Source organism: Charadrius vociferus, unplaced genomic scaffold, assembly GCF_000708025.1.
Source record: "Charadrius vociferus isolate BGI_N301 unplaced genomic scaffold, ASM70802v2 scaffold178, whole genome shotgun sequence".
Classification (NCBI taxonomy): Eukaryota; Metazoa; Chordata; class Aves; order Charadriiformes; family Charadriidae; genus Charadrius; species Charadrius vociferus.
Genome location: NW_009649717.1, coordinates 2129939 through 2151283, shown reverse-complemented (window position 1 = coordinate 2151283; position 21345 = coordinate 2129939). Strand labels below are relative to the sequence as shown.

Here is a 21345-nt window from a genome sequence, read left to right as displayed (position 1 = left end):
CAGCTGGCGGCCGGGGGCTGAGCGGGACGAGAGCTGCGTTGGTGACACGGTCGGCTTCTCGGCCGCGTTCAGGTGATGAAACGAGAAAGCAAAGGGGTTCTTCTAGGGAAAGGGAATGATTCTGGGGAAGCAGCTTCCCAGCAGGGGCAGCTCTGTCCCACTCGCGGCGGCTCTGACGGGACCGGTCCTTCGAACCGCCGTCCCCGCAGGCGTACCTCAGGAGCTGCCTGCTGGCCCTCTCCGGGCCTTGCTTTGACTCGGTTACCAGGTTAAAACGCTAAAAATGCCTCCAGGGCTTCTTTCTATATGGCCTTCTCCCTAAAACACATTCCCCAGGGCAGAAAACGAGGAATCCCTGTCCTTTCCCTCTTTCACGTGCGAACATCCCTGCTGCTGAGCTTCCCGCTCTGTGAGGAACCAAACAAGCCCAACTCCTGTTTCCACAGCCTTAACCTCCTAAATGTGCTTTAGCCCACGCTTCATGGCTTCCCCAGGCAGCTTCTCGGTGCTCCCTAGGTCGCTCAAGTCAAATTCACTTTTGGTAGAAATGGCCAACATGCATTGAAATGTATGCAATGTCAACTTTTTTTTCCAACTTATTTTCAGCTACTACAGGATAGACTTTATTTTCTTGGCGTAACGAGTACATAAAAAACACAAAAGGCATTTACAACCAGGTACAGGTTTTCACTTTTTTTCTTTTTTCAGGTCTCTTGCTATGAGAGATTCCAGTTGTTTGACATCGTTACGGGTGGTCACAGTTTCTGCTCTTTTGTCCTGGGCCCATAAGAACCTTTGCCCATCCTTCTCTATTCTACTTACTGTCAGGAGGTCCACTCAGGTTGATCCTCTGCATTGCAAGTGTACCTGCTGCAGGTGGAACTTCTTTATAGGAAAATTAAATTAGTAACTGAAAGACACATACAGGAGAGAATAGGTTTATGAAAGTCCTTTTCACGCTTAGGGCGGAACTCTGTTTAGTAAAGAAACTCTACAAAGCTTAGGAGGTATCTTTTCTGTCTATTTGTACGTTCTGGGAAAGGGAAGAGATTTGGTTAAGATTTATCTATGTTTGGTTTTGTGTTTTAGCAGTTTTTGAAAATATTGTTTCCCTTATTTTCTATCAATGTATTATTTTTCACTTTAAATATTTTGAAATACCGATAAATTCAAGCACTATCTCACCATTATTGCTGGTTTTATTACAAAGTAGATTAAACATCTAGCTACAATATTCCTAAAGACAATACATAGAAAACATCAGTGAATTTCATTCTTTCTTGAAGTGCCAACTTCTGTGATGCCTGGAAACATCCAGAAGCAAAAGGAAGCGGTAAGCCATGGAGCTGGATTTGCTAAAATCAACAGAAGGAACTGAATGAGGGGGGAAGCTTTGTTACAGCTGTATGGCATGAAAATACCTACTAAGATTAGATATGCAGGTCTTGCCTAGGAACCAGGACCTAGAAGCCACAAAACAGTAGGGAACAACTTTCTAGATTGGTTTTGCTGTGTGGTTTCTAACCCTGTTTGCATGCAAAGTTACACCGGTGAAGTTCAAACTCACCGGTGTAACTTCGTTTCAAAGTGGATTGATCTCAGCTGTAAGGCTGTATTTTTTCCACATGGTACCACATTGCCTGAGCATGTCTAGTCTTTGCAGAACAAGTCAAATTACTTAATTTAAACCTCAGCTGAAGGTTATTTGGACTAACCATTTTCAAATTGCTCAGAAGCAGACCACAAAAGCTCAGGGAAGTTTAATCTCCCCCTCAAACACACACCTTCTACCTTCTCCTAGCTGTTAATTACTGTTTACTATCCACAGTATGGGGCTCAACTATGTGTAGAGGACTCATGCAGACTGACACATAAAATACATACATGAATTTAATATGTTAACTGTGTCTCTGACTGAATTTATGTTGGAGAATTTAGTGTCAGTGTAGACATTTTGTTGTTTTCAAGTTGTTTTGCTGGGTGGTAGGATATGTCATGTACAGGACTTGCTCTGGCTTCTGAACTCTCTAGCTAGAGATGGGATGGGGAAAAGGAATTTTATACAACCCCTACAGTGAAGTAAAACTGAAAGGGAATTCTCACACCTTTGACCAGGAAAATTCTTTCTCCTTTTCAAAGGGAATCCCCACTACAGAGTTTTTGAAGTCTCTATAGCCAACAGTGTTTTATAGAGCATATAAACATGGAATTGACTTCTGGCCTGTAAAACTAAACTACTTCCATGTTAAGAGACTATTTACAGAGAGACTGCGGTTAGACCTGCATGTGTAAGTGCCAAGGAAATTCTTGGTGACACCTCAAACATGTTCCTACAACTTGTGCTCTTCCTTTTTGGTTCTCTTCAGATGTTGTTTGTATTTTTAATAAGCTCTGTAAGCCCCTATTGGGAATGGTTCACAGTGCTTCTATTTGTATGTATGCTTTGCCTTTTCCTTCACACCTTATTTCCCCTAGAAAGTTATCTGTAATCAAAAAGAGGTGTTTTAAAAGACTTTCAAAGATGAAGAATAGAACCCCAAAACAGCCCCATATGCTGCTGGACTGCAATTGCTCTTGCACATGAGAAAATTAGTGTGCTTGATACGTAGTTCTGTATGGAACTGAGCTATGCAATCCCATTATCTTCTTTACACTTAGGGTTGATAATAGGGTTATAAATCAGCAGTTCACTTAACAGCAAGCAATGTTACATGTATAAATGATACTTTGCTTATTAACCTAAATCTCCTGACACCATAAAAATATGATTACCATTCATTCTTGGGATATTCTTATTCTATAAATACGCATTTCCAATTGGAAAAGAAAAGAGCTTCCAGTTTTCATGTCCACCTAGTTAATCAGTTCTCCCTCCTGTCTGCTTTTTTTTTTTTTTTTCCTGCTGCTTTACTGTAGTAGGCATAACAAATGCTTGTTTTAAATCTATTCCTACATCTAGAAGACGTATGTGGTTTGTTTTTTGGTTTTGTTTTGGTACATTTTGGGGTTGGTTTTTTTTTTTGGAACAAGCAACCCCTCTAAGAAAATTCTGAAAGGAAACTTTACCATCAAACACAATGTCTCCTCTTTTTCTGTTACCTGAACTCCTTACCTTCCTGATTGGAATCAGTGGAATTCAAGTTATTTAGCACATTTAATGAGTTGATAGGCAAAATTCAGTTCAGATTCACAGTTTACAGGGGATAGTTTTAGAATAACATTTATGTATCTGACTTTTGCATTTAGCTCATTGATTTCACCTTGAAAAGGATGATATGTAATGTTGCTAAAGAAGAAAAGAAAGACCATCATAAACTTGGGGTCTCTTGGCTCAAGATTTATTATGTGAAAAACATTACTTGAGTAATTCAATAATAAAATGTTTACTTGTAACACCAAAGATATCAAATTTGAGTATTTAAACAATGAAATGGTTATTTGTAAAGATTTGTTTTCAACCAAGAATGTTAAAATGCTTTTAAAATATTCACACAATAAAACCTTTCAGCATCCCTGTGAGGTGCTGTGCCCTACTTCATAGATACATAAAATGGGAAACCAAAAGTTTAAGCCACTTGCCTGAGTAGCAGAGAAATCAAACTGGAACCAATAACCTTATCTTCAACCCTATTCTTTTCATCCACTCAACAGGTGCTCCATGAATCCCATACAGAATATAGTACTGCTTTTAAAATGGAAGATGTGAATATAGACAACTATACAGAAACAAAACATGCAAAGAAATACATCGGCATAGGTGGCATAAGAAAGATGCTTTAGCCCTCAGTCAGACATAAGCTCCTTATGCTGCATGTTCTTGTCACATTACTACTTGTTGATTAGTGTGAATATGAGTCTGAGGCTCATTGAATATTGAATTATCTTACATCTTAATGTATCATAGTTAGAGAAATGTGTGAATCCAGTATCTGTGATAAGCCATTGTAAATGTGTATTCAAAAGACCTCAAAAGAATTATTCCTTTGTTTCATTAGACTGGATGAAAATGCCATACAGAGGTTCAGTTACTTGTTAAATGACTTTGTACGTTTCCTAAAGGTTTCCTTTGTCCTTACATTTATCTTTGAGTATTATTTCAATTTAAGAGTTCTGAAAGTAGTAACAAACATATGAATAAAAGCCTTATAAAACCAATGCTGAAGCTGAAGCACAACAATGTAGAGATGGAAAGATCCTCGCAGTGTGTTCTATTTCAATTTGCTGTACTAACAAGGACTCATATATACCAAAGCCATTTCCAGCAAGGTCCTGGTTTGAAAGCCTCTTCATGGCTGAGATTTGACATCGGCCAGTAGTTTGCTCAAAAGGAAGTTTTCCTTAGTATCTAGTAATTCTCTATTCAACAGAATCCCTTCTGTCCCATTTTACTGTCCCTGATGTGGTAATGGATGAGAGGAGTGGGATGCTACTTACATCCAGAGAAGCATGAATGAAATAAAACATTCTCCAAATAAGTAAATACTTCACATAAACCTAGTTTTTGTGATATAGGGAACATCTTGGAAGGGCTAGGATACCCTCCCAATAGGCTCCAGCTGAAGCTGACTGGGATCTCGGTCTTTTTGTAATCCAGTAAAAATCAATTTCTAGTTATCATTGCTCAATGACAGGAGGTCATGATCCTCACCCATTTAAATTTGAACAGAGATTGCCACATCAAATAAATTGAGTATGTGTGTCTATGATATAAATAAATGTCTAAGTCCCAGTGCCTTTACTGGTGGATTATACTTCAGGTTTCCTTTCTCATCAAACTCTCCAGGTGTGATTCAGCATTGCTTTGAAAAGGGTAGTTTCCAAATCAAAGTTTAAAGGATACACAGCTGAAAGCCTAAAAAGGAGGAGGTATTAGAAGACCTACAAATCATAGTTCTTCACTAATGAAGCTACGTTGCAAGATATTTGTGAATTTTGGTTTTGCCAACTGTTTAAGATGGCTACATTAATTTGTATGACTAATTTAGGCATTGCATATGGCAAACCAACAAAGTGTATCAGAGGAATTCCAACTATCCAATACCGCTGTAACTGGATGAAAAAAGAAAAAAATTAGTATTCTTACAGAAGTGTGCAGTGTTTGTCTGTTATCAGATTATAACACCTGAAAAGTTTACTTTCTACTGGTAAATTATTGTATGACACTTACCAACCTAAAAATTCAGCTGCTATAATTCAAAAAAATATTAAAGACATTTTGCATATGGAAGTCAACAAGACTGCTTGATATGTTTCATATTAATTAACCATACGTTATATATTCTAAGATTAGGACCTCAGCATAATTTTATCTGTAATAAACAATGGATAATTTGAAGAGGAAAAAGGCATGATTTACAGACAAAGAAATCCCTCTTTTACTCATCTTTTTTTTTTTCTTGTCCATTTAGAAAGAAGTAATTGGAGTTTTTAAAATGTATCTATTACCTTTTTGCTGTTAAACCTATCATCATTTCTGTATAATCATGAATAATTTTCATTCCATCTGTTGCTGTTTCAATACGAGACATCAAAATTATGTATTTTCAATAGAAATGGCAGTCTGGATAGTTGTTATAAGTCTTGTTGAACAATCCATGATCCAGGATTAAATGGATCATTTCATCTGTTGTCTTAAAAGTATGATTAGTCACACAGTCTTAAAAATAGGAAAAATGTAGGACCTTAAAAAAAACACCTGAAGAATTATGTTACTTCAGAGGTTAAATAATTAATAAGGAGAAGATTCAAATAACCCTTTCAAAGATCACTGCCAACAGTTATTTGTTATAGTGAATTACCAATATACTTAAAAATGAAAAACTAATTGGGCTTTGTGAGGCAGGTAGTTCAGCACAGAGGTCTACAGTTCACTGATGAACGCAAAAGTAGCCTTTCACCGTCTTCACCTGAAGACTGTCAGGTGCAGCATTTAACGAAAAAACGGTGCAGGTAACCTCTTTCTGAATGAGCAATGGCTGAATGTAACCTATATTCTTATAACGAAGAATTAAATTTTAATTCTTTGCAGAGAGGAAGCAAGCTATTGTTGCTGGTATGTGTTGCTGTGTCTAGGGTGAGCACGGTCACGTCTGTGGGTGTATATGTTGCTTTGGAAGGCTGTGTATGGGTCTTACCCTTGTTGCTGCTTGGTTGTGGAAGTCCTGGGTCATAGTGCTATTCCCAGTAATAGAGTTTATAAAGTGTCAGAGCCTTTTCTTGTTTTGTACTGTACCGATAGAGTGATGGATGTGATCAAGAAGGATTGCAGAAATTACTGATGATAATTTTATAGCATTATTTAAAGGTCACCTAGCCAGCTACTGAGGGAGACTTAAGTTATATCTCCTCAGAGTGGTTTCACCCTTTTTGTGCTAATATATGCTCTGCGCACATCACTGGAGACTGGTTTCAGCTTAGAGCTCTAGTAACTTTTGTTAGAGAATTCTTGCATCTGAAGATGATTTGAAGCTGAAGGACCAAACCCAATCCCGGCCTTCTAGGTTTGTGTGACTGCTCTAGTAATTATGATGTGAATATTTTTGTGTGTATTGTCAGATTAACTGCAGACTGGCATGCTGCTGTTTAGTTCCTAAATACAAGCAAAGGTTTTAGTTAATTTGCGCAAAACTATTTTGTCTGTTCATGGGCACGATATAAAATGAAGTTCATCAATGGGGTCAGCTCCTGTAAAGAAAACAGAAAGCAGTCATTTGGTTTTCATTTGATAAGAATCTTGCTTTAATTTTTAAATGGAAATCAGATGCAGTTTTGTGAAATGTTCCTTTAATCTTCACATGCTCTTTCTGTATCATACTTTAGCTTGCATGTTTCAGTGCTGTTTTTATCTTTGACAAGAAATCTATACATTTGACTGCTTGTTGCCAGCAAAACCATTTACATTAGCAGCAGAATGATGTCTCTCAGCTACTACAGCCAGCATGGTCAAAGATTGTCCTGGAACCTTGCCAAATTGAACTTTTGGCCTTAAGAAAATAATAAAGTGTTGCTTTGGGGCTTAATTATTGGCAGTAATGTTGTGAATATCACGTTTCTTCTCTACAGATGACTTAGATTGACAATATTGCTACCTCATGACTTCTTATTTTACTGTTTCCTTTAGGATCACTCATCTTGACGAGTCTGGGAGGAGGAAAAGAATCTGATTTATCAATAAATAAAGAAAGCATGAGAGGTAAGTGGAGCAAATGTGGTGAGTTTGTCAGGTCCTGGTAGTGTGTATGGGCTAGGAAGTGAACAATTTGCTGCAAAACCAGTCACGTTGCTTCCAGAAGGGGTAGTGGTCTGTGCTGCTTTGCAAAGGACTGAAAATAATACAGAATTAAAGTATTTGCATAGAGATCATCAAGTGCAACCAACTATTGTTCTTGAGACGGCAAAACCTTAAGCTAAGTAATCTCAAGGTCAGTTTTGAATCAGTTGGGAATAACTCTCAGTCATACTGAGCTGAAGGGCACAGGAGATCATGAGAAGCTACCTGCTGAAAAAAAAACAAGTATAGCTATAGGCACAAAGTAACATTGGGATGTTCCAGAGTTTTCAGTATATTTACTGAGACTTGAGTTTGGACTGGAAGTAATAATTCTGATTCTTTTTTTCTTGTAGAAAAGTCAGATGCTAGGGGTTGATTCCAAATCAAGCCTTCTCAGAGAACTCAAGGAGTCTGAATCCTATTTTCATGAGCAACTTCCTCATATCTTAGAGATGAGAGATTTTTAAATGCAGTATAGCCATTTGGTTCTGTAGAAGTAAGGACAAGGAAACTGTGCCTGAAGCCCTGAGGTTTATCCCTTATTTATTCTTTCCGTAATGACAATGGGCTAAGTGTCACATGTACACTGAAAGGACTTATCCTAAACTCATAAAGGTTACAGTCCAAAGTTCTTATCTTGAAAGAGGATGATTCATTGACTTCAAAAACTGTCCTATGTGTTTGCAGAACAGGAACCAAAATACAACTGACAAACGCATGAGTTGCAATAAAGTATCCTGGAGAGAGTCTTCTCCTTACCATTAGATGTTTGATTTTTTTTTTTTTCCTCAAATTAGAGAGTCCTTTAGTCACTCCCATGTTCCTCTCCTGCCATATACAGACAATATAAAATGACTAGTACTGGGAAAACAGAAAACATTTGTTGCTACTCAGTTTTTTCTGTTATGTGTATACAGTTGTTCTATGTCTCTTTTTTTCCCTCAGTGGTCTAAAAGTCACAGATCTAGGCTATTTTGTACAAGTTAGTGGTGAATTTTAAAGGTGAGCAAAATCTATGGAAAAAACCTTTCTAGGATCTTCTACTGTCTTCTAGTAGAGAACTCTTAGGAAATATGATATCTTTACAGGTACTTATAAAAACCTGAAAGTTTATATATATTTTTATACATATATATATTTGGTTTCAGCATATGTACTACTTTATAGAACAGAAAACTGTAACACCTGGAAACTAATAGTTAGCCAGAGCAGATAACAGGGAATTAGGCTATTAATCTGCTTAACAAGGACATATGCCAAAGTAGTTTAAATTGTGCTAGTTTGTAATGCTATTCTTGTATAAGAGGAATTCAAATGAGGCAAGACATGCAGGTGTAAAACAGAGTAAAAGCACACTAGTTTATTCAAAGTCCAAATCCAAGTGCAGTAACTGTTCTATTTCAGTGTTTCAGCCTTTAATATACAGGCTTATTGTCCAATGTAAGCTGGGTTTACAGCAGCTGGGATGATATGTACTTGATTGGTGTGCAAACCTACGTATTTCAACAGATATTCTGTCTGGTTTTCTGTTTTGTTGTCCGATCCTTTACTGGCAAATTAGTCATGAGAGCCTGCTGTTATCAAATATATTATACAAACTAGAAAATACTTCTATTTTGAATTTTTTTTTATTCTATTTTAAATTTGGACACTTGTCTTGCCCACTGACGTTTTTATTTTGTTTTGAATAGCAAGAAAACAACTATCCTGTGGACATGCTAGAACTTTTGCCACTGTGCTGCTTATTTACTGTAGAGCAGGAAACTCTCAGAGACTTAGTAACTTCTGAAATTGTAGGTCAATATTGTTTGTCCTTGGAACATCTATTGCAAGAATATGCTGTGGATTAAACCAGGGGTTTAATATTTAGTTTGTAAAGTATTTCGTATATGAAAAATTTTGCAGAGAAAAGGTTATAAACTTGTTCTTACTTGATTGATTCTGCTGTTGCCTCCACCCCCCGAGGAAAGATTTTTAAATAGGGAAAAAAATGGTGGCCCTAGCTTTGCATTAGACTGAAGATATATAAGTAGGTAATGAAAGAGAAACAGAGTGGTGATAGTTTCACAATAGCAGAAATATTCTCCATGTTTTGTTCCTTTGTCTGAACCAATGCTAATTCTTTGCTTTTCAGATAAAACATGATTTAATCTGAACAGTGAAGATCTGCGCAGCTAAATGAAAATATGACTGTAGGCCATGTGGGTGTTCTGTATAAGTTAAATATTGTTAGCATGAGCAACAACAGCAAGGTGAGCGAAAACAAAGGGTGTGTGGGGAGTTTATACTACAGTTGACAGCATGTGCTGTTCTGTGTTCACTGCAGGAGCTATATCAAACTAGTACACACTTTGTAACACATGCACAATCATGCCTTTGTTTTGCTGTTTAGGAATATACAGGATGGTATTTGATTTTTATGATTTGTCACCAGTCTGAACTGAGCTGTTGAGTGGGTCTTGGATAGCTAGCCAGCTGGCTGGAGGGGAGAAACTCACCAGTTTAGCATCCCTTAGATTACTCTCTGCACCAGAGATGAAGCCTGTAATTATTATTATTTTGTTAGAAGATTCAGAGGCTAGTACATTTACAGAAAAATCAACTCCAAACGACCTTCTCCAGTCTGGCAGTCAGTTGTTAGCCTGTAAAATTCATTATTACAGCATGTTAAATACTGCTCAGCCAGTTGCTGAATGGTGAGGGTTTTGTCTGGGTATGAGTAAAATATCATCTTTTGACAGCTGGATGTGTAGTCAGGGAAAGACTGCTTGTACTGATAATCGGTTTGGTCAGATTATTCTGTATGATGGAAGCACTGCCATCTTGTGGATAATTCGAGGATGTGGAGAATTCTTGCTTATTTTAGAAATACAAGGTTTGTATTTGTGTAGGTTAATATTTGCAGGAAGAAAATTTTGATATTGTTATAAGCAAGGAACAAATGTGAAAGGAACTTAATTTCCAAATGCATTTTGGTTCTTTAGCTAATCATGTGCTTGTGTCCTACTACACAACTTAGTTGTTTCTTCATATTTCATTGTTTTTCTTAAGTTTAAGAACGTATTTGCTACCTATGGCATTTAACAGTAACAAAAAAGGAAACTTAAATCTCATTTTTTGGACTACAATTCTTTCTCTATTAGAAAAAAAAAAACCAAACAAAATGGAGCCCCCAGAAAAACAGAACAAACAAACAAAAACCCCCTATTGTCTTAAAGATTCCTTTTAGAACAGATTGCTTGACTGTTGTATCTTTGTATCTCTATCACTGAGCAGTACTGTGTGACCTATTGCTGTCATGCTTGTCTTCAGTCCTCTTGTGTATTAGGCTGGTTCAAAACAAATTATTGGATATTTCTTAACTGAGAGCTAGGAAGGGTTGCAAGAAGAGATTATCCACAGCTGTAGAAATCTCTAGCTCACAAATTGGATCTAGCTAGCCTTATCTTAGGCTGTGTGCTGTCATGTACTGAAAATAAATAGGTGTTCTGTGTTGTGTACATTTCTGATGGTTTAAAAAAAAAAAGCATGGGGAAAGGCTATTTGGGGATGTAGACATCAACATAACTCACTAAAATTGATTAATCTAGACCTATTTCTTTGTGCAACTCAGAAAAATAACATTTGGAAACGTCAAGCGACTTCTTATTGCCTTATTGCTGTTGAACAAGTATTCTGGCTCTAGCTGAGAGTAATGAGCTGTAAGAGGTGCTCTCCAAACATATCATGGAATCATAGAAAACGTGTATGTAATGATGTATAGTACCCGAAGAGTTTACCTTTAGAGAAGGCTGGACAGAAGAAGGGAGGAAGAAAGAACATCTTATCTTCCCTTTAGAAAAGGGAATTACTACAGCAATATTGTGTGGTGAGACTCCCAGAGCTAGAACTCATATCTTCTTTTTCCTAGACCCCTTTCACCTTCACAGTTTTACATATTGTGAACAATTTACAATGGCAGCAGACCAACAGGAAAGTAAAACGATTGAGTCATATCACATACAGCAAGTTAAAGAAACAACTGAATGGAAATAGTAGTTAAGCATTGCTAGGAACAAAAGAAGTTAGTGATTCATACTGTTGAGGAGAGGGCTATGTGTCAAGATGAAGCTCTCCATGAGAGGACTGGGAATTGGTATGAAGTCACTAGAGTACAGCTATTTTATGGGTTGAGGCTAGAGAATGTGTTGATGTTTTTATGGTATTTTGTGAATACTGTATGCCCAAACATAACAACAACAAGTATTTTGAGGCTGGCTGGTACAATGTGAAGAATGGGGACAATAAATTTTGCATGTCTTAAGTACTAATACTTTTCTGTGGGTGGGAAGTACCTCAAGGTGTTTCTGTTGAACGTATCAGAATGCTTAGTTGGAACCCAGACAGGAAAACAGAACAAAATTTTTGAGGTGAACTAAAGGATAGTCCTCAAAAGCAGAAAAGAATAAGGTAGAAATGGGGGCAGAGTACATCCTAGCCCCCAGAATTTGAAATATCTGGAATGAAATAAGGCTGTAAGTAAGAAACATGAGCATAAATCTGTCTTTCATGCAACTGTAAACAGTTTTGCCTTGGTTATGATTTGTTCCTGCTGTTTCTAATTAAATGTGACTCTCCTTCAGAAAAAAAACCCACAAAAAACCAAACACCAAAACCCCTCAAAAACCAAAACAAAAACTCCACACACTCCCTGAAAAAAAACATCCTAGAATGAATCACTGCATTCAGTTTTGGTCACAGTTCTTGAAGGGGAAATTTGCAGTCCAGCCTAATGCAGTCACACTGAACGACTGCAGTAGATGTTTTGGGTATGTCCTATGTCCAGTCCCTCTGTCCCATCTTACAGAGCAACTAGTTTGGGGAAAGGCACCCTAATTTCGCTATGAGTATCCACAGAGAGAGTTTTCATAGCTACTACAGACACCTTGTTTCCACAATACTTTTTCTTGTTAATTTACCCATGTGGGTGAATTCTAAGAAGAATTGAAAGCTCTTCTTTGGAAGGGCAAAAAAGCAGCTCTGAAGTCCAGTTAAAAGAAAAAAAGCCCAAACCTTTCTCTGACAGCTGAAGCTAGCAAACATGCAGGCTCACCCTTGCAGGCTGTTGCTCTTTGGGCTGCTTTTTCTCTGATGGAAAGTGGAGTGGAAATAAGTATTTTAAAATAATAATGCACAAAGGATGTTAGTAGTTTCTCTTGAATGGGACCCGAGAGGCAATGGCACAAGGTAGTTGCTTCTGTAAAGGAGCCAGAGATATGTTACTGAAGAAACATTCCTGTGTGCCTTGTTCCTCTTCTCAAAGGAAACAGAGCTTGTGTGTGTTTTTTAAAAATATACAAAGGCTCTGACAGAAAGGTTCTGTCAGTTTTACCTCTAGTGATTTAAGCTGCTACTTCCCCATCTACCTTTGTCTCTGAAGGAGGTTACTTTTCCTGTCAGCTCTTCAGCTCCCTCTGTTCCCTACCTAAGGTGCTAGCTGGGGTATTGTGTTTGCTGGTGAATTAATCAACTGCAGCAGACACTGAACTATGACATTTGAGTAGTTTTACAGACCTGCTTTTCTTGATTTTTATGGGGGAATAGCTTTTCATAGAAGGGAAGACTGTAGGTGATAGTAACTGTTTAATCAAGTGCACTCAAGTTCAAAAGATCGTAAGTTAAAAGACGTGATGACCTGTAATTGATTTTTAGCTGTAAATGGGGATTGTACAGGTCCCAAACTTTTTTTCATCTCATCAAAAGTGGGTTTTGTGCTTTAGTTTTGTGGTTAAATAGGTTGTTGAACCTGTAAGAGAAAATAAAACTGGAAGAAACAAGCAGTACTGAAATAGAAGGTTAAAAAAAAGCAAAGAACCTAAAGAATTAAAGAAATTACTATCTGGTTCTTAGGTAATGGTACTGTAGTTAGCATACAAAAATGACAATTTGCATTAACTTTTCTAAAAATGCATTTGGAAGAAGGTTAAAATTAAAATAATTAAAATAACTTTAAAAATGTTGTAGTTGCAAGGATTTAAAAATCTCTTGCAAATGTTGCAGAAAAAGCAGCAACAAAACAAGAATGTTGATGCTAGAGCATTGTCAGCAAAATCCCTACCATTAGACAAATCTGATGATGTGTTGTCCTTGCTAAAAGGCAAATGAGACAATTATGAAAACACAGCTACATCAACAAAAATCAGAAGACTTGCGAGGTAACTGGTCAGTTATTTTTTTTTTTTTTTTAAAAGGCATAATTTTACAGAGCTGGAGTAAAAACCACTACTCAGAGCAATGTGATGTCAAAAAGGCACCGGTATCAGCCACTCTGTGTACTGATTTGCAAAGTATTAGTTGAATTGAAAGTAAATTTTTTTTTTTTAATTTTTATAATGCTGCTGGTTGCCTAACGAGATATTCAGCTCTCTTTTCGGCTCTTTCAGTCAAGCTACCTACTACAAGGTCATCTGCCTCTTTGCTTTAAAATATATCCATTTTATCCTGCTTCTCAACTAATATTTTCTAGGCTTTCAAGTTGTTTTCCTAGAGGAGAGAAAGCAAACCACTTTATGACAGAATGCTGACAGACATCCAAACAAAACTGCAGCACAGGAGAGATCTCCCCCTTTCAGTACTAGTGGAGAAATTTAGAATTCTTTTATGAAATTGATATTTTACAATTAGATTTGTGACCTTTTGCTGAACAGATCTTGTTCTTTTCAAATAAGATATCCTTATTTACATTCAGTGAAGTCAAGGGGTGCTTTCTTCTAATTGAGAACAGCTGGGTGTTCTGTGCTGTGGAGGACAAGGGTGTGCTATGTGCACTTATTTTAAAACTTGTAATGCTATTCAATTGTCATTCCACAAATACTGTGATGCTCAAATGCTCAGGGCCAGATTTTGCTATTTAAAATTCTGTGTCCTAGTAGTTTCCTGATTAAGCAGTGACTTTGTGCAGAGCCTAGCAATATGTTGTATCTGCGGTCTGAAGTCTGCATAGTGATGTGTATGTTCAGGCTGGAAGGCTGAAAGATACAAAGCAAATTAGAATCATAGAATACTACTAGATTGGAAGAGATGTCTGGAGGTCATTTTGTCCAGCCTCCCATGCAAAGCAGGACCAGCTTCAAAGTTAGATCCAACTTTGTCAAGATCATGCAGCAGAGATTTACGCAGCCAGAATTAGAGTTCCGATATTCCTTTGATGTAAAGCTGCTGAACAAGTCACCAGAATCTGTTTCACATACTCCATCTGTGAAGCAGAGATAATTCTTGCATAAATACCTGTAAACTATTTTGATCTCTCTGGGTAAAATAAAAACTCTAGACAGGAGTGGCTCACTTTTTTCCTCCTGTTCTTGAAGATGTGGAGGAGGTAAAAGAAACCTTACATTTCCTGTCAGTATCGATGAGGGTTACAAGTGCTGCTAATTCCCTTTTCATTCAGTAAATAGGTCAGATTCGCCTTTTCTAGCATTCTTGCTATTCAGAGGTTGAATCGCCCTTTTTGCTGTTTAGCCACTTAGGGGAGATGCTGTGTTTGTGACTGCAAAAGTTCTGAAAGCTTCTATTTCTGTTCAGTTCACGAAACTATTCACATCAGGGAGAGCAGAAATACGATCTCATGACATTATTTATATGAACTGGAACAAAAAGGTCATATTCTAACAGTGCTGATTTTAGCCTTCTCCCTGAACACTGATGAATAAATAAGGAGACTTGAATAGTGCATGTTAGTGACAATGGTTGAACAGGCAGCTAAATCCAAACAAGAATCCCCATGCTGAAAGCAGAGTTGCATGTACTGACTGGGCAAAAGGTTAGTTCTCTGGGTTCCTATAGTACTGCTAACAGAAGATTTAAGCAATTAATTCTCAAAACACTATCTGAAAGCCCTTCTTGTTTTACTAGCCTTCAGTCCTGTTGCAAAGGTGAGGAAATCCACAGAATATAATTTGATTAAGATCATAATGTCAGTCAATGACAAGAATTGAGAAATATTGTTATACCTTCTGCCTTGTTCTAACTCACATGTCACCCTTCTGGAGTAGATCAGCAGAGCAAGACCAGGGCGTGAGTATCAACTGGCACAGAATACAGGGGCTAGGTATGAAATACAGGGATTGTGGCAGATGTGAGGGATTTTGAATAGCAGAATCAGGGCAAAGGATGCCTGAAGGACTGATGAGGGAACACCTTTAATACCTGTTACTCAACTTTTTAGTTTTCTCAGCAACAATTTTTCCATTATTTGGCTAGTAACTGGAGCTGAATTTACTGAAAATAATCACAAGATTTTTTTTTTTATTTCATAAAATATATTTTAATTTCTTTTCTCCTATAGCTTGGAGTCTCTCAAGGCATGCATGTCTTGAAAAAGAAATACCTCTCTCCTGAATTCAGTAGTTCTTAGGTACGTATGGTACGTAAGTCCCCTCTTACCTACAGTCAATACAATGCATTACGTATCTCTACCCACTTGATGACTTGCCAGTTCCGTTCTCAACTTGCCTCACAGAAGACACATTTTTGTAAAGCAGTGCAATATCTCAACCATTTGATATGCCTCATTAATTTCAGCAGCCACCTCATTTATTGAAAGTCCTTCATTGTCTCCAGTTTTATTCTTTTCATGATTTGTTACAACCCATCCAATTTTCTCTTAACTGATTTGACTGCACTAATTCATTCTGCATTTTGGCTGCCCTTGTCTTTGCTGTGGTAACACACTTTGTATATTTGTATTCTGTTGCTTCCACTACTTAATTTTTCTTCTAGTCTTAGGTTCACGATTAGTCCCTGAGTGCTTTCTATTCCTTGTATTCTTTTCCAGAAAATTTTTTATACAGCTGGTAATATCCCTGAGTGTTCACAAAATGTTCCATTTCATTTTCGTCAAAGTCAAATGAGAAATTACAGAAATGACAATTTTTTGACAAGTCAATGGGAGTCAATAATTCTAAATGGCTAGCAGTCTGAGTAGAGGTTACTCTAGTCAATCTGAATGGAGGTTACTAATGTCACTGTTTTGTGTTTAATACTCAAATGAAATAGAAAGAAACTAGTAATTGACTGTCTAGTTGTGGCATGGCTAGTCTATTAATCATTGTTTTTCCCTCGAAATGCATCCCAGTGTGTTTGCCATTTGTAATAATAGCTTGCTGCTTTTTGTACCAGGTGTTAAATTAGGTGAGATTTCCTCTGCCTGATACTGAATAGCTTTAATATTGTATGCTACTGAAACATAGAGGGTGTTAACAGGGCAGGTGGACAGTGACTCTACTGCAAGTGCTTACCCCAGGGGAGGACAAAATGTCAAGAATCTACTGTGATCCTTTCATGTCTTTTATAATTTAGGAGAGCTGTTTACACTCCACCTGGGGTTTAATAGGAATTCTTCAGACCAAGACTCCCTGCCTATGGGGAGAATTAGTTTTTCCTTTGGATGAACTGTCTATACTGTGCTAACTATTGGAGCTGGGAAGAACTTGTCCCCAGCTGACCCTAAAACCTAGCAGGGGTTGTGAGTTGACTTCTACTAAATTAACAGAGCAACTGTTTATCATCAGACACCTATTGCCACGCCTCTATCAACTGAACCCTCTTGAATCTGCCTCTGGTATTCTACATTGGATTTCTTCCATATTTTCCTTCCTCCTCCTTCATCTCCTTTCCCTCCTTCATCTCCTTCTCCTTCATTTTTCTTATCTATTTGCTGCAGGTGGTAGTGCTATGGTCAGGCAAGCAGATATTATACATTTCTTTAGCCACCTGAAAAGTGTAGTGACTGGCTGGAGCATCTCAGTTTGCTCATGCTGTTCAAGTTAGTTTTCAAATTAAACAGATCAGACATTAGTGTTGTATCACTCAGTGCTAAGGTAAGACAAGTCTGGACTGTGTGATGATAGGAGAGGTGTGATCATTATTACATATTACAAATTTAAATTTGTCACGTCAGTGCTATGGACAGGGTTATGTAAAACTTGGTGGGGAGGGACTAAACCATTGCAAAACTGAATGGTGAGGGACTATCCCAAGGATATTAGTAGACAACTTAGAAGAGCCTCTCTTAGAAAGCTGGTGTGCTTGGGGGAGTGTATTACAGAATAAGAACCATTAATAGAGCAGGTTTTTTGCAATACAGGGAATAGTAACGTCCAAATGAAGATCTTCTATGTAACATTGATGTATGCCCTGGTTAGGCATTTGGATTACGTTGTGAACCACACTGCTAGGTTTGCTGTGACATCTGTCTTCCTTTTTGCTTTCCGAGAGGATTGTACTCAATAGAAAAGGTCTTGGATTTAGTTTAGGAACCTCTGAAAGGGTTGATACATTTTCTCTCCTCCCTCCCCCCCAATGGATTGTTTGCATGTTTGAGGAGTGAAATAAATTCTATACAAGTTAGTAGAATAGTTGAAAAATTAATCTCTTTAGATTCTATCCAAATAAACATGTTTAAACCTGAGCTTCTGTTTGTTTCATTTCACAAAACTTCCAATTAAATGGGACACTGTCAGCACTAACTTACTATTTTAAAGGAACGGGGTTTAGCATCTCTGCCTTGTAAACAGACAGTTTACTTTTTCTTTATTTTTTCTGGAAATTTGCAGGCAAAACGTAATAGTTGGTCGTAAGTAAATATACCAGGAAAGGGGATTTATTTGCATGTTACCTGCTGGAGATTCACAAGTCTGCTCTGCATCTTTCAGCTGTTACCAGAGGATAAAGGAACACGAGAGATGGGACTATGAGAGACTTTACCTTAGGGAGTCCTTTCTAAACAGGTTCAGTTTATGTTACTAGCATTTCTACAGAAAACGACACAATACCTCAAAAATGACAATTCTGAAAAGGCTGGTGTCACTGTCTTCTTACACCACTGTGTGTTCATCAGTGGGATGCTGGGAAGAGATGCCTGGAGTATAGAGAACATTAGGCTCGTTTAACTGTGGGCGCTCAAATCCTAAAGTTCTAAGTCGGGCACCAAATTTGATGCCAAAAAGTATGATTGCTCTGCTTTGTGGAGTCCCCTGGGATGACTTATCTTCATTGTCATAATGAAAAAATATTGAATATTGAATATTTGCCCAATACAAAAAGCCAATAGATTTGAATAAAGATGAAAGCAATGTGGTTTCTACAGTTATTGTAGTTCTTACACCATTTATAAGAACAGACTTCATATTGTTGCTGTTTATAACTAAAATACAATTTTCTATAATACTTTATACAATTATTCATTAAAATTCCTATGGGAAACTTCGTTGTATGATAATATTATATAAACAGCCTGGGTTAATAAAACTGTTCTTTGAATCTGTGAGCACAATTTTATCATTTAAATGATAATATCATTTATCATATCAGTGCTTGTGCAGTTTTTAGACTCTCAGACAAGCTAGTTTAATTTAATCCAGTTACAAACTTAAGTATTTGTAAATCAGTCTTTTTCCCTGGATATCTTTGCTCTGCAAGTGAAAGAGAAGACATCATCTTCAATATGCTTCTAAAATTGGCTTTAACTGCTGTACTACTCCATGTGAAAAGTCAAGCTTCTCTAATACCATATTTTTACTGAATCTCTACACATCTCTGAACTTAGTTGCTGCGCACAACACACATCATAGTTTTGGTGTTCAGCTACTTGAAAGCCAAAATAAGAAGGTAGATAGTAAACAAGATGCTCACAGTAAGGAAGGAAATGGTTTGCTCAGACAGGGGAAAGGAAAACTTTCCATGTTTCTGATTTAGTGCAATTCTTATTTCCTTTCCCCAGAATGCTGTTAAATTTTGATCTGTTACTGGTCTCATATTGGGTTGCATCAGTTGGAGATTGTTGCACCTTGGAGAACTAGATTTGGGAGGAAGCCTGTGGAGAGGGAAATTGGAAACACTTTACTGGAAAGCTGTGTGGGTCTAATTGTTAGAAGAAGACAGAGAAGAGGTGGGTTAGTTACATAAAGCGTTAAGACATGCATAAGAATTCAATGAGCTACGTGGTTATCATCTTCATTTGTTTATAACAAATGCCAAACTTACCATTTCACTAGGATACATAGCAGCTTATATCTCTTTTTTTTTTTTTTTTTTTTTTTTTAAACTGCTACATTGTCTTTCAGAACACATAAGCACAGTTTACTTCTGGCACATTTCTCTTGTGCTGAGTCCTAAGTCAGCCACAACAGAATGTCAAAAGTGGAACTTCAATGGGAAGTACCTCTTGTACTTTCTTTTTTTATTTCAGTAATGAAGATTACTGAAAGGAAATGGGGTTTCAAGTGCATGAAATAGAGCGTTTGATGCCTAAACATCACTAAAAGTTATACCACTGAAAATTTTTCAGTTCTCCTCTCTTGGATTTTCTTAACAAAACCTAAATAAGAATTAAAATTGGAAGAGATCTGCACTTTACAACTGATCACACCTGTAGTTCCCAATAGTAATGTTTTTATCATTGCTGAGTTATTTGCATGCAAATTCCCTTGCAGATGGATGTTGATAACTGTTTATGTGATGTTTATCGCTGCAAATGCTGCTGTTTGGTGTTCAGCACCATCCTTTCGTTGAGGTCAAGATTTGAATGAACATTGAAAAGGTGGATGTTTCTGTTTGTAATGCACATGCTCTGTACAGGATAGAAACTTTGGTCAGCTAGCCCTCTTCATATAGGAGACGACCTTCTTCATGTAGGACTAAAAATAATTAAACAACAGAAAAATATTAAAAGTTTTTAATAAGAAACTGTTGCTAATGTAGATTCTAGGCATTCCTTAGAGCATGGAAAGCAAAGGTTACTGTGACATTCTGAAAAAGGTGATGTAAGTGTGAATAGGCGAACAGTTGGAGGTTGTTATTTAGGCAGTGCTGAACCATCACTTGTGTCATGTAAACTATCACTTAGAAATGCCTCTGTACCAGAGAAGGTGGCAAATGAGCTACCAGTTTTTAAAAGGACTTTGGAAAAGATGTGGAAAAGTCCTGACTGGCGAGTCTGATGTCTGTACAGGGTAGTGAAGCCGTAGATAAATAATATAGTGTATTCAGGAAGAGCTAGAGTAGCTTCTGCAGGGGACAGTCATGTCTCACAACTCTGCTGTAGTTCCCTGAAGGAATCTCTGTTCTGTGCTTGACAGAAGGTGATCTAATTGATACTGACTTTAGAAGGCCTTCAGAAATCCCCCCAAAATACTTAAAGAAACAGAACTTCCATAGAATAAAAGGAAAGGTCTTCACATAGATTAGTAACAGTTGAAAAGATAGGGAACAGAAGGTGGAAACAAATGTTCAGTTTTCTCAGCGTAGGATTTTCACCGGGCAAATTCCACTGAGATCTGCATTAAGGCCTCTGCTACTCAATGTAAACAATCTAGGAAAAAGAGTAAAGAGGGAGGTGACAACATTTGATGATGGCATTAAGCTGTGCAGAGCAGTAAAAAAGAAAACTTACTGCAAAGAAGAAAGGTCTCATGATATTGAATAATAAAACGGCAGATTAAATTCACTGTAGAGAAAGGTAAAGCAACACAGATGAAGAAAATGATTCTTGACTTTATATATGTGGTGAACAGTTCTGAATTAGCTGTTACCAATAAGTAAAGAGATACTGCAGTTATGAGTATTTTTAGGAAAATGTAAGTGCAGTGCTCTGTGGTAATTACAAAAAAGCAGATAGGTATTAGGAATGATAAAGATGGAATAGAGAACAGAACAAATACTATAACTTTCTTCATCTCAGAAGATGGTAGCAGAAAGAGAAACAAGGAAGACTGATGTTACAGAATGACTTACACATGAGAGGTGACTACAGACCTAATGACACTACAGTCTGTGAAAGTCTACTGATGGGCAATATAATAGGATCTATAAAATGATAAGTGACATTGAGAGAACAGATAGGGTCCAAGCGGTTGTGGTCTTTTCTGGCCTGTGAAAGAAGGGCATTGAAAGGAACTACCAGGAGCTTCAAGACAAGCAAACAAAAAAATGTGTTCACATAGTGGGCATCTGAACTGTGGAGTTTGTTGCTGAAGGATGTTGTGCATGCCAAAAAGTCTGCACAGGCTCAAAGTCATGAAATAATACCCATCTAA

At 37.3% G+C, this 21345-nt stretch overlaps 1 protein-coding gene across 1 annotated transcript in view; it reads right to left on the bottom strand.

The window, feature by feature from the left end:
- The window catches only part of DCLK2 (doublecortin-like kinase 2), a 260771-nt gene that overhangs the window by 94581 nt on the left and 144845 nt on the right, over positions 1 to 21345 (bottom strand). The gene's annotated exons all lie outside the window — the stretch shown is intronic.